Here is an 18,211-nt window from a genome sequence, read left to right as displayed (position 1 = left end):
AAAGCATGTTCATCCAGTATGCACACTGAGTGTCCTCCACACTCCAAGGATTGTGAGAAGCACAGACACATTACAGAGATTGAGATGGATACAACATTGCCTTCAACGAACTGGTGGCCAAGAAAATTCTAACTGCAGAGAATGATCAGGAAATACCAATTTGAGGGGATAACATGTGAGCTAGACTTTTAAGGAGGAGAAAGAGCCAACTGCAGAAAGCCAACAAAAGCGGTGTTTAATGCAAAGAAAATCATAAACCGACCCCTAGCTGAAATGATCCTAACCTGTGGAAGCTTCTGAATAGAGTGAGGGACCGGCAGGCGGGAGACATAAGCAGACTGGGTTTGGTGGATGAGCAGACATCAACTCCTGCCAGACCTTGCACACCGTGCTGAAGAATTTCTATTTTACTCCAAGTGAAATTAGAAGCCTTTGACAGGTTTTTCCAGGACATGACCAGACACCTTTTATGTTATTAGAAGCTGACATGGCCACAGGGAAGGAACAGGCTTTTAGTCAGTGGGAATGGGAGGGTGGAGAACAGTCAGGAGGACAGTTGCTCAGGAAAGGGAGGACAGTGACCTGAGCCTGTGCAGTGGTCAGGAGGTGGAGCACAGGAGACTCAGGATGCCTGTGAGAGGCGGCGGGGCAGGATTTGCTGAGCGCTGGGGTGAGGGCGCAGTAAGGAGGAAAGAACAGAACTCCAGCCCAGGCCTGGGTAAGTCACAGGACGGTTACTCAGCCAAGGCAGAGGTGAGGATGAGCAGATTGTCAGGACTGGGGCTTTGGGGAGGAATCCAGAGCTGTCCTCACAGAGTCTTGGGACATCTGTGGATCTCAAGACTCACAGAGTCTTGGGACTGTGAATCTCAAATGCCGCTCCCTGGATCCAGCCTAGAGGTTCAGGTTTTATGAGAGTGCAGGGGAGGGCACCTCTCAATTTTGGTCGTGGCCTTCATTTGGGGCAGTACCACATGGTTTTCCATTACGAAATAGTGTTAGTCAATTTTAATCTTTGCCAACCATGTTTCGAGAATTAGCATTAGCAATTCTTAATCTAAAAAAGCATGGACTGCAGGAACCCAGAGTCTATAACCCATGGCATGGAAGGTGTCTGAGAGGGATCCTGGGCTGTGTCAGAGTCCGCGGGGAGGGGAGGTTGGCTGATCTCTGAGAGACCGAGGGCTTCTGACGGGAACTAAGGCGGGAAGAGGCTCGCAGAGCGGCAATCATCCTACCCCACGAGACAGAAAAGGACATATGTTGAAATATGACATGTGAAGATGAAGACATCATGAAGAGAATCCTCCAAGGTGGCAGATAAACCACAAAGCTACAGGGCATTTCCTGTGCCCACAGCCACCTGCCCGGTAAATCCTGCTCGGTTCACGAGTTTACAGAGAACCTCTGTAAGGTGGGGCCTGCATCAGCCACTTCACTCAGTGACCACCAGAGGGCAGCATTCACCAACGGATGACCAGCCTCTCAGGCGCCTTTTACTCCAGCTTCAGCCTGTGGAGCGGGCTCTGAAGGTGGCCCTGGGGGTCGACACAGGGTCTACCCTGAAGGAAGAAGCTCTACAAACTAAACACTCCCTGAGTGCTGTACGGGTTCTGCAGAGGCCCCTCTGCTTGGCTCTGTCCTTGCTGCTCTGGGCTACCTGGGTGTTCAGGGTTTTATTGATCAGAGCAATGGCAGGTAGACGGCACAGCCTCCTGTTCCTGCAGCTGTCCCCACGGCCCCTGCTGGACAGGCCCAGAACGGACCCTCTCAGAAGACAAGGACTCTCTCAGGGTGGGTGATGAACATGTGGACACCTCAGTGGACAAGTCTGGTATCTTCCCTCTCTTTCACTCTTCCCTCCTCCGCTGATCTCACTGTTCACCCTCTTCTTCCCCTCCCCCTTTACTAAAGCTACCCATCTCCCATCTCCCATCTCCTTCTTGTTCATGGTCCTTTCTGGAGGTCAGAGGCATGAATGCCAGGGAAAGTCTACATTTGTTCCTATGGTTAACAGGAACACGTGATCCATTTGTGGCACACGCAGTTTTCCATCCGCGATGAGGTGTCTATGGAGAAGATTCACCTGAGTCCCAACCTGATAAATCTCTAGACAGTAGAACTTTCTTACTGGTACCTGCTCAGGCCTGGGGCTTACATTCTGCTCCAAACAGCTTCATCCTCTCCCATAAAACACAATATCACCACCATCTCCATCCAAGCCATCACCATTATCATCACCACAATCACCACTGTCCTGTCACCATCACCATTATCACCACTGCTGTAACCATCATCTATCTGGATCTCTATCACCATCACTATCTCCACCAACATCACCATCATCACCATTACCATCCTCAGTACCATCAGCACGATCATCCCCATTATCATCAACACCCCCATCACCACTATTACCATCACTATCAACCACCGTCACTATCACCACCATCACCATCATTATCAACACCATTGCCACTGCCATCATGATTACTACTAACATCACCATCACCACTATCACCACAACCATCACCATTACCATCACCACCATCATCACTACCATCACCACCACCATTGCCATCACCATCACCACCGCAGTCACCATGGTAATCCTCATCAGTAACACCATCATCATCATGACTACCATTATCAGTGTCAACATGACCACCACAATCACCATCATCACCACATCACTACCTTCATTAACATCATCATCACCATAATCACCGCCACTCTCACCACCATCATCACTACCCTCAGCACCACCTTCTCCATTATCGTCACCACCATCACCATTACAGCCACCATCATCACCATCCCCACTTTTGCCACATCATAATCACTACCACCATCTCCAACATTATCACCACCATCACCACTACCATCACCACGCTATGACCATTATCACCAACATGACCGCTACAATCCCCACCATCACCGTCATTATCACCATCATTACTATCACCATCACCACAATCACCACCGCTGCTATGGCATCTTCATTAGCATCTTCACCACCACCCCGATCTCCATCTCTACAATACCATCATCACCACCATCAGCATTATCACTGCCACTGCCAGGTGTCAGCAGTTACTCTGCATTGTACATTGTGTTCTGCCCTTTATCAACCTCGTGTGATTATACAGTCACTCTGATTCTATATTTTATACAGAAAAAGAAGGTGGTAATTGGCTTTGTAACATTATAACTGCCTTCTATTCTCAGAACTATTTTGAAATCAATAAAAGAGAAGATTTGTTTTATTTCTCATCTCCTATGTCGCTGGATCCTATCAAGATAGGTCTGGTCTGGACATTCATAGTGAAGTCCTCACTGGTCCACTGGTCTCCACCCTTAGATTCTGTTTCACTGGTTCTCAGATGTTCTGAAAGCCACATCCCCTGCCACATGAGGCCCTCGAAACTTGCCCTCTGTGGCTGCCCTTCAGCTTTTGCCCATCTCATAGCTTGGCCTCCAGAGAGCTAGACTTCCTTGATGTTCTCAGACACATCCTGTCCAAGCTTATATGAATTTGCCCTTCTGGAAAGTGCACCTGTAGCTCCCCATCCACCCTAGATCTTTGCCTCTTCAAATACAACATACCTCTCAAGTTCAGGTCTACACAAACCTTTTCTATAAATCATTCTCTGGTCCATGTAACCTGGTGTGAACCTTTTGATTTTGGTCTCCTACAGCACTTCTATGTTCACTATAGGCATTTATCATCCTCCTCTCATGGTCTTTCTTACCTGTGTGTATATTTCTGTCCCCCATCAGTCCATGAGGTCCTGGAGAGCAAGGACCGAGTCTCCTTCCCCATGTGATTTGCCTTTCAGAGATCACTGAGATAATCACAAACAAAAACTAGCTAATAATAATAACGTCACCTTACAATGAACATAACATTCAATAATGTATTATAGCATCACATAACTACTTAGTAGTTACTATTACTGTCTCCATTTTACAGATGAAGAAATTGAACCACAGAGACGCAAGTATTACAAAGTTGCACAGTTTATCAGTGGAAGAACCAGGCTTTTAACCCATGTAGTCTGGTTTCATGCTTTTGGCATGAGGTTAGATGTCCCAGCAGTCCCCAGTCCTCAACACCTTTGGATACTTGGCAAACTCTATGGTGGGCCCAGTTTGACAGCTTTTGAGCTGGAGCTCAGTGTTTGAAACCCCTTAAACTCCAGGGTCATCCCTCCTCATATGGAACCTGACACTTATTCACACCCATGTGTCTTGGCCCAGACTCTTGGTTTTGGAATTCCCCTCCCCTATGTCACCTCATTGATTCCTCTTCAACTTTTGTGATTCTACAGAAATTACATTCTCCGTAAAGATGACTGTCTAGATTGGGCTACCCAGAGGGAGACCTTGGAACCAGAATTCAATTGCAAGTTGTTTATTTGGAAGGCAGTCCCAGGGTGCGCTCCTAGGACAATGAGGAAACGAAACAGGGATGAGAAGGTGGTCAACACTATGAGCGTGAGCTGTCAGGCTACTGCTATGCACCTCATTTCTGCTGGGAACTTCTGGGAGATTGTGTTTAACATGTCAGCTTGTGTCAGTCCTTGTTGGAGAATGTGCTAGGGAATTAGTTATCTTGCACTTACTTGGGCTATTTGTACAGGTAAATGGGTACAGATGCTGGCAATTGGAAGGTGGGCTGATAGGTGATGAGGCAGAGAGGACCCAGGAATATGGGCAGCTTGTCCTCCTCCCCCAGCCTCTCTGTGGGTTTGGTGCCCTTCTCTGTGCTCTCTAGTGCCCTATTCTCTCCTCTGATTTCCACTTCCCTGTCTAGTAGACCTGACACCCACTGAGGGTGGAAGCTCAGATCTTCCTCCTTGATTTCTCCAGCACTCAATCCAGTGTCTGCCACAGAGCACATGCTCAAGAATACAGGAGGAGGACACGATTAGGCCCATTTTATGACAAGCCTGAAAATTTTCCATAAATCTTTATTTAGCAACTTTAATTTATAGACAAATATTCTTGAATAATTAAAAGAGAAATATTTTATAAAAGTTGCAGAAACAAAAAGCAAATATCTTTATGTCATTAAAAATAATCACACAGAAAAGTTAAAATGTCTATAAAGGAAATGAGAGACAAGGCAAATTGTAATCATTAGCTCGGAGGCCCAAAAGTAAAATAAGGTAGAGGTGAAAATGAATCACAGGTGCTATGAAGCTCCTTCCCTTCCATGAAACAAGGAATTGTATAAGAGAGGCCACCTGAAGCCACGTGCCAGCACCCAGGCAGTTCCAAGTGGGTTCAGGGCAAAATAATCTTGGCATCTTGGTGAACTTGGTGGGTGAAAAGCACAAATGATCATCAAGGTACCAAGGTACTCTGCCCAGGTGATGCTTGACTGCCCAAAGATGGGTGAAATGTTTACACACACACATATATATATGGAGAGAGAGAGAGAGAGAGAGAGAGAGATGGAGTCTCACTCTGTCACCCAGGCTGCAGTGCAATGGTGCAATCTTGGCCAACTACAACCTCCACCTCCTGGATTCAAGCGATTCTCCTGCTTCAGCCTCCCAAGTAGCTTGGACCACAGGTACATGCTACCATGACAAGCTAATTTTTGTATTTTTAGTAGAGACAGGGTTTCACTATGTTGGCCAGGCTGGTCTCGAACTCCTGACCTCAGGTGATCCACCCACCTCGGCCTCCCAAAGTGCTGGGATTATACGCATGAGCCACCCCCACGCTGTGAGGTGACTGTATTTTATTATACTTCTATTATTTGGTTTCAGGTTCACTATGCCCAAAATGTCTGGGGAAGTGGAGGTGGTGAGCAGGGACAAAGTGGGATCTGAGCTGTGCTACCGCTTGCCTGGTACCCTGGTGCTAAGGGCAGAAGCACAGACATCTGCCTGGTGTGATTGGGTGAGCATTTGTGGTAGTCATTAGGGCTGTCCCTTGAGTGCTTCTGTTTCTTATGGATACAAGACAAGATTGTCCTTCCCCTTCCTTTGAGTTTGTTGTAGTCATGACCTGCTTTGGTCAATATAATAGAAGAGTAAGTGACATCTGTTACTTCCAGTTGCACTTGGGGAAAGCTGGTGCTCATTGCCTGGCCGCTGATACTGTTGTGAGGCTGTCTTCTCCATCATCTTGGGGTCCAGAGTGAGCACAACATGGTTCAGCACCCCCAACACACATGCAGTGCATCTATACAAATAGCAGTCACAATAATGGAATAGTATATTGCTGTCTTAAGTCCCTGATACTTTTTTTGTTACCACAGCATAACCCACAGCTCCTGACTGATGCCACCATTTCAAGGTAAGAGAAATAAGACTGAGAAAGATTAAGATATTTTCCCAAGATTGGACATTGTGTTCCTACCCATTGTGCTTGCCTTATAGGTATATGTTCTGGTTTTGACAATCAAGATATAGACAAAATGAGGGCAGAAACATTTGATTATTTGCTAAGAGCAGGAGAAGGAGAAAGAGAATTAAACAGAGAAGAGGAAGATATGTAAGGAGGAAAAGCAATAAACTAGGAACCAAGAACATGCAATCTTCATAATTTCTTAGAATTTTCTTCCCTTTTAAAACTTTGTTTTATTTTAAAAAAGGAAGGAGGGTCTTCCATTAATTTTGTAGGACATCCCATGCTTTTTGTAAAACAGTTTTATTCATTTTCCACTAAATACAAATATTTATTGCCCATCTAATACAGGCTATACATTGACCTTTTGTTCTGCACAATTCTCCTCATTTAGAAAGGTATAATTTGTCAACATTCAGTTCATAGATATATAGCCAAGTGTTGTGTCTGTATACCTATTGGTTTCAGTTTGATCTCCTATATTCAGAAAAAGAAAACAATCAAGAAGAGACTTTAATAACTAATTATAAGATAAATATTAACAGTCTTGCTTTAGGCTTCTGTATACACCATACAGTTTGTTTTGAAATTGTTTTTATATTCATTCGTTCATTCATTTATCTTAATTTTTTTTCCAGTTGAAAGAGAGTTTATTTAAGTGCAGAGATCAAGCAGAGTGGAGTACAAGACACACATTCATTGCTTTTGTTTTGTTTTGTTTTTTGAGACGGAGTCTTGCTCTGTCACCCAGGCTGGAGTGCAGTGGCGTGATCTCAGCTCACTGCAACCTCCACCTCCTGGGTTCACGCCATTCTCCTGCCTCAGCCTCCCGAGTAGCTGGGACTACAGGCGCCCGCCACCACGCTTGGCTAAATTTTTGTATTCTTTGGTAGAGACGGGGTTTCACTGTGTTAGCCAGGATGGTCTCGATCTCCTGACCTCGTAATCCGCCCACCTTGGCCTCCTAAAATGCTGGGATTACAGGCATGAGCCATGGTGCCCGGCCACAAGACACACTTTCAAGTTGCCTTGGGGACTGCTCTGTAGAACAAAAAAGAAACTCAAGATTTTAAGGGAAAAAAAAGTACAAATGAAGAGAAGGCATGATTACAAAAGTTGTTGATCAGTAATTCTCATTGGTTTACAGAAATAACAGTGGCAATGATCGACTATACATTGTTGAATTATAGGATGTATGGCATTTAAAAATGCGTTTATTTAAAACTATTTTTTAAATATATATTTTTGATGGAATTAAGGGTACAGGTGCAGTTGTGTTGCATGGACATATTGTGTAGAGGTTTTTAGTGTGCCATTACCCAAATAAGATACATTGTACCCGATAGGCGGCATTTCACTTTCACCCTCATTCTGTGCTCTCACCGTTTGGGGCCTCCTCCGATGTCTATTACTCCACTCAGTAAGTCCATATCCATGGTTTAGTGCCTATGTATAATTGGGAACATGCAGTTCTTGATTTTCTGTTTCTGAGTCATTTCACTAAGGGTAATGGCCTCCAGTTCCATACACATTGCTACAAACGTCGTAATTTCATTCACTTTTGTAGCTGAATAGTATTCCATGGTATATATCTACCAGATTGTTTTATTCAATGATGTGTTGATGGACACTTATGCTAATTTCACAACTTTGCTATTCTGAATTGTGCTACAATAAACAAACAAATGCAGAAGGCTTTTTAATATAATGATTTCTTTCTTTTTTGGGGGTACATATGCAGTAGTGGAATTGCTGGATTGAAGGGTAGTTCCACTTTTAGTTTTCTAGAAATTATCGTACTGTTTTCCATAGAGCTCATACTAATTACACACCAACAAATACATCTTTTCCAACATCTTGCTTTTTGGCATGATCATAGGTCAATGCAGCCCCAACCTGTTAGGCTCAAGGCATCCTCCTGGCTCTGCCTCCTGAGTAGCAAGGACTACAGGCCCACACCACCACACCTAGCTATTTTTCTTTTTTGCTTGTTTGTTGAGACAAGGTCTCACTATGCTGCCCAGGCTTATCTTGAATGCCTGGGCTCAAGTGATCCACTCACCTCAGCCTCTCAAAATACTGTCATTACAAGCATGAACCACTGCACTTGGCCATTTTTTGACTGTTTAATAACAGCCATTCTGACTAGTATAAGATGGTATGGCATTGTGGCTTTAATTTTCACTTATCTGATATTTAATTATGTTAAGCATTTTCATATGTTTGCCAATTGTATGTATTTTATGAAAAAAAAGTCTGTTCATACCCTATGCCTACTTTTTAATGGGGTTATTCTTGTTTTACTTGTTGAGTTGTTTGAGTTCTTTGTAGGGTCTGAATATTAGCTGTTTGTCAGATACACGGTTGGCAAATCTTTTCTCCCATTCTGCAGGTTGTTTGTTTACTGAGAATTATTTCTTTTGCTGTGCAGAAGCTTTTTGGTTTTATTAAGTCCCATTTCTCTGTTTTGGTTTTTGTTGTACTTTATTTTGAGGACTTCATCATAAATTCTTTGCCTAGACCAATATTTAGAAGAGTTTTTCCTAGGTTGTCTTCTAAGATGTTTACAGTTTCAGTTCTTACATTTCAGTCTTTATTCCTCCTTGAGTTAATTTTTGTGTGTGATGGAAGGTAAGAAGCCAGTTTCATAAATCTACATATGGCTCACCATTTATCCCAGCACTGTTTATTGAATAGAATGTGATTTCCCTTTATATAATTTTGTCAACTTTGTCAGAGATCGGTTGATTGTAGCTATGTGGCTTTATTTTTTGGTATGTGTCTATTTCTATAACATGACCATGCTGTTTTCGTTACTACAGCCTTGCAATATAATGTGATCTTTCCAATTTTATTCTCTTTGCTTAGCATTACTTTGGGTATTTAGGATCATTTTTTGGTTACATGTGAATTTTAGGATTTTTTTTTCTAAGTGTATGAAGAATGACATTGGTAGTTTGATAGTAATTTAATTGAATCTGTAGATAGCTTGGGCAGTATGGTCATTTTAATGATATTGATTTTCCCAATCTATAAGCATGGAATTTTTAAAATGTATTTGTGCCATCTATTATTTCTTTCTTCAGTGTTTTGTAGTTCTCTTTGTAGAGATCTTTCGCCTCCTTGGTTAAATGTATTTCTAGTTATTTTATTACTTTTTGTAGCTATTATGAAATGGATTGAGTTCTTGATTTGGTTCTCAGTTTGTTCATTATTGTTATGTAGAAATGCTACTGATTTTTATACATTAATTTTGTATCCTGAAACTTTCATGAAGAAATTTATCAAATCGAAGAGTCTTTTTAGGGAATCTTTAGGGTTTTCTAGGTATAAAATCATATCACAAAAAACAAAACCAGAAAATTTGACTTCCTCTTTTACAATTTGGATTACTTTCTTTCTTTCTTCTGCCTGATTGCTCTAGCTAGAACTTCCAGTAGTATGTTGAATAGGAGTAGTCATAGTGGGTATCTTTGCCTTGTTCCTATTCTTAGGGAAAATGCTTTCAACTTTTCTTCATTCTGAATGATATTGCCTTTGGGTTTGTCATATATGGCATTTATTGTTTTGAAGTGTGTTCCTTCTATGCCTAGTTTGGTAAGGGTCTTTATTATGAAGAGATGCTGGATTTTGTTGAATGCCTTTTTCTGAATCTTTTGATATGATCACACGGTTTTTGTTTTTAATTCTGTTTCTGTGGTGAATCCTATTTTTTGATTTGTGTATGTTGAATCAATCTTGCATCTCTGGAATAAAACCCACTCAATCGTGGTGTATTATGTCTTTGATATGCTGTTGGATTTTGTGTGGTAGCATTTTGTTGAGGATTTTTGCTTCTATGTTTATTAGAGATATTGGTTTGTAGTTTTTTGTTGTTGTTGTTTTTGGTCGTGTCCTTATCTATCTTTGGTATCATTGCAATGCTGGCTGCATAGGATAAATTAGAGAAGATTCCGTTTTTGGAACAGTTTCAGTAAGATTGACATCAGTTCTGTCCTGTACATCTGACAGAGTTTGGCCGTGACCTCATCTGGTCCTAGGCTTTTTTGTTGCTGGAAGTTTTTTTTTTTTCTTAGTAATTCAATTTTATTACTCATTATTGGTCTGTTCAAAATTTCTATTTCCTCCTGGTTGAAACTTAGGGGGTTGTATATTTCCAGAAATCCATCTATTTCTTCTAGATTTTCTCATTTGATCACTATAGATGCTCAGAGTAGTCTTTGATAATCTTTCATATTTCTGTTGTATCTGTTGTACCTTTATCACTTTTGCTTGCACTTGTTTGAATCTTCTCTTTTTTTGTTGGTTAATCTAGCTAGTGGTCTATTGATTTTGCTGCTCTTTTCAAACAACCGACCTAATTTCATTGATTCTTTTTTTCTTTTCTTTTTTTTTGGTCTCAATTTCATTTAGTCCTTTTCTGATCATTATTGTTTTTTCTTTTACTAGCCTTGGGTGTGGTTTGTCCTTTTTTCTCAAGTTTCTTGAGGTATAACCTTAAGTTACTTATTTGAGATCTTTCTATCTTTTTCATGTAGGCAGTTAATGTTATAAACTTCCCTTCCCTCTTAGCACTGATTTGGTTGTTTTTTAGACATTTTTGAAAGCTATATCTTTATTTTTATTCACTTACAATTTTTTTTTGATGTCGATCTTAATTTCGTCATTGACCCAACAGTCATTCAGAATCAGGTCATTTAATTTTCATGTATTTGTATAGTTTTGAGTATTCCTCTTAGTGTTGATCTGTATTTTTATTTCACTGTGGTTCAAGAAGGCACTTGATATGATTTCAAATTTTTTACATTTATTGAGATTTTCCTTGTGGCCTAGCATATGATAAATTTTTGAGAATGTTTTATACATACATGAGAAGATTGTATATTCTGAGGTTATAGGGTAGAATAGTCTGTAAATATCTGTTAGGTCCATTTGCTCTAGAGTTCAACTTAACTCCAGAATTTTTTGTTGTTGTTGTTGATTTTCCGTCTCAATAAACTGTCTAGTTCTGTCAGTGGGAAACTGAAGTCCCCTACTAATATTGTATTAGTATCTGTCTCTTTTTTAGGTGTAGTAGTATTTGTTTTATGAATCTAGGTGCTCCAAATGTATTTGGAATTGTTATATCTTCTCAAATAAATTTCTTTATCATTATATAATTACCTTCTCTGTCTCATTTATAGATGTTTCTATATGTTTTACTTTTTCTTCTCTCTCTAGAATACCTATGACTCTTAGTTTTATATGATTTTTATATGGTCCCAAATTTCTTGAAATCTTTAATCATTTTTTTCCCTTTGTTTTTGTCTGACTGGGTTAATTTGAAAGACCTACTTTCCATCTCTGAAATAATTTCTTCTGCTTTGGTCAAGCCTACTATTGACGCTTTTAGCTGGATTTTTTTTTATTTCACCAATACATTTTTTTATTCTAGTAGTTGTATGGGTTTTTAAAAATCTATCTCTTTTTTCATATCTTGAATTGTATTTCTGATTCATGTTGGTTTTCAACTTTCTCTTGGATTATATTGTGCTTTTAAAAATCAGTATTTTAAATTCTTTATCAGGTATTTCAAAAAAATTATTTTCACGAAGACCCATTGAAGGATTTAGTGTGGTCCTTTTGAGGTATTTTTACACTCCGCTTTTTCATACTTTTGGAATTTGTTCTCTGGTTCCTTCTCATCTGCAAAAGCTATCTCTGTTTCTAATTTTTAAATTTACTTTCATTTGGAAGGGATGTTTTTGTTTTTTCCTTTTCTTCCTTGAGAATGTGTGTAATGTGTGCTGTGTAGGGTTCAACTTTGGTTCCGGGAGCTTTCACTGTCAAAGGTTCTGTGTATGCTCCTTGGTTATACAGAGTCTTTGTATGGTGACTTTCTTAGATGTTGGTTGTAGTAGTGGTGTAGGGATGAGTGACTGGGTTCATTGCCTCCTACAAGTCCAGTATGACTGAGGTCTCAGGAAGCTTATCTCATTCTCCAGTGCTACACATTTCTGTCAGCAGATTTTCTATTAGATTGTGTCATTTATTTTCGAAGCCAGTGGGTGGTGCTTATGGATAAGAACCAGCTAAGGCTGATGCAGATGGGGCATATACTTGAGCTTTGTTTATGGAGAGATGCTTTCTGCTGCCTCAGACAATGGGCTATGTTGCGGAATGCACAGTGGTGTGAGCTCCCTGTACAGTCCTGGACTGAGGGACCAAGCTGGCGGGGGCCAGAGAATGCAGACATGCCTACATGTCCACCAGTGGTAGGCTCAAGCACTAGCTCTGAGGGCAGATAAAGAGGCAGCTGCAAATATCCAGAGATGTGCCTGGGTATGGAGGGGATAATCCTCTGCTGCCCGGTGTTCTCTGCCTGGAAAGGGAGGGGTAAGTGCTACCCTCCCAATCTAGAAAAGGTGAGTACTCCGCATGCCTGAAGATATGTCCAGGCATGGAGCACAGTGGGTGCTGCTGTATCAAGACCTATGCACCTGAAGGGAGGGGTGGCTGAGGCTCCTAATCCAGGTGAGAAGGTTCTCCAAATGCCTGAGAATATGCACAGCATGGAGTGGAGAGGGTGCTGCTGCACCAAGATGTCTGCATGAGAAGGGAGGGGCAGCTCAGGTTCCTATTCCAGGTAAGTGGGTACTCAACATGCCTGGAAATATTCCCGAGCATGACAGAGAGGGCACTACTGTACCAAGATTTCTGCACAGGACAAGAGAAGTGATTCAGGGTTCCAGTGCAGTAGAGCAGGTGTGCTGAATGCTTGGAACTATGCCCTGGAGTGGAGTAGAAAAGTACAGATGCACCAAGATCTCCGCATTAGAAGGGAAAGGCAACAGGTGAGGGGGTGCACTGAATTCTTGAAATTATGCCTGGTTGTGGAGTGAAGAGGGTGCTTCTGCACCAAGATGTCTGCACAAGAATGGAGTGGTGACCCAGGATCTTAATCTAGGTGAGCAGATGGGCCAAATGCCTGGAAATATGTCCCTCAGTGAGGAACAAAATATTTGCAGCAGAGTGGAGAAATGGCTGTTGCAACAAGGTCTTTCAACAAGTGTTGAATGCTGGGAAATATGCCCAGGCTTGGACCTGGGGGCGGGGGTTGTTGCTTTGCCAAGTTATTTGCAAGATAAGGGAGCTGTGGCCCACACTCCCAATTCAGACCAGCAGCTCAAAACTGGTGGGACACACCTCCCAACTGACAAAGGGGGCAGGCTGAGACACCCAGAAATGACACCCACAGGCAAGTCCAAGTCTGCAAAGCTATTCCTGGTCATAGTTCCTATCACTCAGGAAAAATTGTGGCTTCAGCAACTCTCTTCGGTATGGATTTCTATTTTTATTTTGTTTTGTCTTCTTGGTATTGATTTCTATTTTTATTCTACTGTGGTCTGAGAGTACAGTTAGTATGGTTTTATTTTTTTTAAATTTATTGAGACCTGCTTAATGGCAGAGCATGTAGTCTGTCTTAGAGGATGCTCTGTGGGCCCATGAGAAGAATGTATGTTCTGTGGTTGATGAGTGGAGTATTCTGTAAATGTCTATTAGGTCCAACTGGTCGAGTGTCAAATTTAAATCCAGAATTTCTTTGTTAGTTTTCTACCTTGATGATCTATCTAATACTGCCAGTGGGATGTTGACGTACCCCATTATTATTCTGTGGCTAATTATTAATGTAGGCCTGGGCATAGTTGTTTATGAATCTGGGAGCTGCAATGTTGGGTGCCTATATGTTTAAGAATAATTAAGTCTTCTTATTTAATTGAACCCTTTGTCATCACGTAATGCCCTTCTTTGTCCTCTTTAAATTGCTGTTTTGGGTTTAAAGTCTGTTTCATCTGATGTAAAAATAGCAACCCTCTCCCTTTTTTGTTTTCTATTTGCGTGATAGATCTGCCTACAATCCTTTATGTTGAGAACATGGGTGTCCTTACGTGTGAAATGGATCTTTTGAAGACAGTAGATGCATGGGTCTGGGTTTTTAAATACAACTTGTAATCTGTGTCTTTTAAGTGGGGTATTTAGACTGTTTATAGTCAAGGTTAATTTTTGTTTGTTTGTTTGTTTGAGACAGTGTCGCTTTATCACCCAGGATGGAGTGCAGTGGCATGATCTCAGCTCAATGCAACGTCTGCCTCCTGGATTTAAGTGTTTCTTCTGCCTCAGCCTCCCGAGTAGCTGGTATTACAGGTGCACAGCACCATGCCCAGCTAAATTTTTATATTTTTAATTGAGATGGGGTTTCACCACGCTGACCAGACTTGTCTCGAACTCCTGACCTCATGATCCATCTGCCTTGGCCTCCCAAAGTGCTGGGATTACAGGCTTGAGCCACTGTGCCTTATTCAAGGTTAATATTTGTATGTGAGTTTTTGATCCTATCATGAAGTTGGCAGCTAGTTTCTTTGTAGTATGTATTGTGTGGTTGCTATATAGCATCTCTGAGCTATGTTTAACTGTATTTTTGTAACAGTAGGTATTGTTCTCTTATTTCCATGTTTAGAACTCCCTTAAGCATCTCTTAAGACTGGTCTAGTGGTAACAAATTTTCTCCGTAACTGCTTGTCTGGAAAATTTTTTTTTCTTCTTTGCTTATGAAGCTTAGTTTGATGGGATAGGGCATACTTGGTTGGAATCTATTGTCTTTAAGAATGCTGAAAATAGGTTATCCTCATGAAAATGTACTCACTAATATGATATGTACAATAGTGCACCATGCAGTTTGTTTTTATTTTATGTTATTTTGTTTTTAATTTTACCCAAGTGAGACCCAAGTTGTTTTATTTTTTATGGGAATTTAATGAGATAGAATTTCTTGATTTTCCACATTTGTAGGGTGCAGACCTGTGTAGTGGAACTACCCACAGCAAGGATATATGCCTGTTAGGTGGCACAGACCCGAGACCCGATGGATCAGACTTGGCCTTCATCCTCCTCTTGTCCTGATAAAATCTCACAGCTCCAGACAACGCAGACACAAAACATTGATCGACAGTAAGATGGCTTGAAGAAATGCTTCTTTCAGGACAAATTCTTTCTGTGCATTCCATGAGGTAATCAGTATAGTATATAGCTACACATTTGCACCATTTTGAAGCCCACTACAACAGCCAGAGTTTTAAAATGCTGCGTTTAGTGAGCATTGTTAATAGAGTCTTTAAGATCATCAATGTTAAGTCAAGAAAATTTAGAAAGTACTAAAATCTTAGCACTCACATGAAAGAAAACTGGAAGCTTTTCCAAATTAGACAACAATCAGACAAATTTGCATAATATTACCAATCTGAGTTTTGAAGCAGAAAGAAAATGTTATAAACCATGATTTTCACAGGTAGGATTGATTGTAATATCTCATAATTTTGGATGATTATAGTATTTATCAGAATTTTAAAGTGATCAAACTTAGTGGAAAGACTGGTTTATGCTTCTGCTATATTTACAGAAAATTCTATTATAAAATCAATGTCATTTGATGAAGCAAATAGTGACTCAATAGTTGAGTATGAAAACGTAGAATTAACTTTTTACACTGTTGTGTCAAGTAGTTAATTAATAAAAATGTTATGTTAGCAAGCAAAAAGAACACAAATTAAGGAAGGGCAAATCTGCCCCTCCATCTGCAGGGTGGATGGATGGACTGACGGGGTCAAAGCCAGTGACATCACGAGCAGGAAACCATGTTTCTCTCAAGCTGCAGGTTTGAAATGTCAAACAGCCTCTTCCTTGGCTGACGGCTGCTTTCTGACTCGATGGAAGACCTTGTTCTCTAGCGTCAGGGCTGTCATAATCTTTGCTTATGACTAAGAAGAACATCCCACTGCTTGGAGGATCTGGGTCCATCTTTACACAGAAGCACAGAACTACAGAGAAGGGGTTTCTGGATGGAACGTTCCACACCTGGCTGGACTTTATGGGTTCTAAGGACACAGGACCTAGGTCCACTTTTCAGACCAGACTTGACACTGGCTGCTTTACACGAAGGCCTGCCATACTCTGAGTCCATCACTACAGCCTCAAAAATCCCTCCCCACAGTCTTATAATAAGCTCTTTCTGTTGTTTTTTGAGTCATCACAGGTTTCTTGGTGTGAATTTATTCCCTTTTTGCTACAAGCCAATAATCCTGAGTCTGTTGACTGCAAAATCTGTTTTGGTGACTGATCGCACTAGGATGTATATTATTTTTCTGAAATTTGGGATGATTGTAGTATTTATCAGGACTTTAAAATGAATAATTTGTTGTGACTTATTTCCTCTTCTTAAATAAACACTAACTTTTGTGCTTAGTTTCTAATTGGCTATATTATGCCATTTTTCATGCAGATAACCCTCTGTATTATGGAAGCCTTAGACCTCACGGAACCTGGGTTGCCTGTGGTCACAGTGCTGAGAATCCACCTGCCCAAGGAGTGACTGCACTGGTTGCTGTTTCCCAGGCCTCCAATGGACTTAGCCCTCCTTCCAGAGTGATTTGTCTATGCTGAAGGCGGAGTTTCTAACCTCAGTGGTTTTAGTCTTTTAGCAAGAATTTGTGACATTATTTTTGCTAAAGGAACTTTTAGAAGGGGTGCAATATTTCCAAAACATGACCCTCAGGAGACTCCTTTACTCCAAAAACCCAGGAGTTTCCGGAAAGGGCCCAGACCCTCAGCTTGTTCCAGAAGACAAAGACCCACATGCTCACCTTCAAGCCTCCCTGCCCCCTGCTCCCCTCCTGGGGAACAGACACACGGGGAGATGGTGGAAGGAGCCTTCTACAGAGCCCGACTTCCCCCTCCACTTCCCCAGGAAGAGAGATGTCAGAAAAGTTACGGGTTTACACGAAATCACCTGTTCCTTGTGTCCTTGGATGGTGGTTGCTTATGTCAAGACAGACCCTTCACCAGGTAGAGAACCACGAGGATCTCCATGCAGGGAAGACTTCCCCCCTGACCACCATTCCTGGGCACCCGCTGCTCTGCTGTCAGCCCCTCTCTTCCAACAGAAGCCTGAATCAGTGTGTGTGCACCCCCAACCCCCGACACCGGGTGAGGCCCAGACTCAAATCTCCCCAGCTCACGACCTCCTGGGCGCTGCTGCACCTTCTTCAACCCCAAACCTTGGTTAACTCCTGTGGGAGTGGAGAGGAAATGAAGCAGATGCTCCCCACTCTCCCTGCCAGACCATCCTCCTCCTGGCTTTCTATGTGCGGCACATGGGGTGTGGGCCTCAGAGCTGTTTGGGCAGTTTCCCCTTTGTCATTTCTCCCTCAGTCTTCATGGCAGCCACCCTTGGTCAATGCAGCTCTAGGCATGGAAGACAGTTGAGAGCCCTTCCCCAGAGGCACCTGCCCTGAGGGCTGCACCCCTCTGCCCAGAAATAGCAAAGGGAAGGGCCGTGCAGGGTGGGCTAGGTCTTAGGACTGTAGCCTCTTCTTTGGAGCTCAACTAAGCACTTTTCTGAAGAATGGTTTTGACACTAAGGTGATGTTATTTATTAATTAAAACATCCTTTTTGAAAAAAACGAGTGTCCACTGCATGTCACTTCCATTCGTGTTTTAACTTCTCCATCCCTACGAAGAAGGTTGACCTGAGTACTTGTTTTAAATCCAAGTCCAAAGAAAGGGCGGCTGGATGTGAACATGTAAAACTCTTCTAGGGCACAGCTTCCTAGCCTAGGACACAACCTCCCAGCCTGGGGCACACCCTCCCAAGATGGATGACAGCAGATACTGCTTTCTCTGGGTGATACACCCGTCTTTCATCTGGTTGGCATTTTTCCCAATCAATTATACACACAAACACACACACACACACACACACACACACACACACTTTTGGGCTTTGTTTCCATGTAGGGGTCTAAAGTCTCTTGCG

General features: G+C 41.8%; 1 long non-coding RNA gene across 2 annotated transcripts; it reads left to right on the top strand.

The window, feature by feature from the left end:
• The first annotated feature begins 13,517 nt into the window (after positions 1 to 13,517).
• On the top strand, positions 13,518 to 17,858 carry LOC135965588 (uncharacterized). Of its 2 annotated transcripts, none has more exons than XR_010578542.2 (3): positions 13,518 to 13,680; positions 15,193 to 15,410; positions 16,679 to 17,858. It is a non-coding gene; the product is annotated as an uncharacterized lncRNA (long non-coding RNA). The 2 variants fall into 2 exon arrangements; XR_012419064.1 differs by having other exon boundaries at positions 16,049 to 17,858.
• Positions 17,859 to 18,211: the final 353 nt, after the last annotated feature.

Source organism: Macaca fascicularis, chromosome 10 (genome assembly GCF_037993035.2).
Source record: "Macaca fascicularis isolate 582-1 chromosome 10, T2T-MFA8v1.1".
In the NCBI taxonomy this organism is placed as follows: domain Eukaryota; kingdom Metazoa; phylum Chordata; class Mammalia; order Primates; family Cercopithecidae; genus Macaca; species Macaca fascicularis.
The sequence above is the reverse complement of the archived record's forward strand: the minus strand, read 5'-3'. Positions and strand labels throughout refer to the sequence as shown.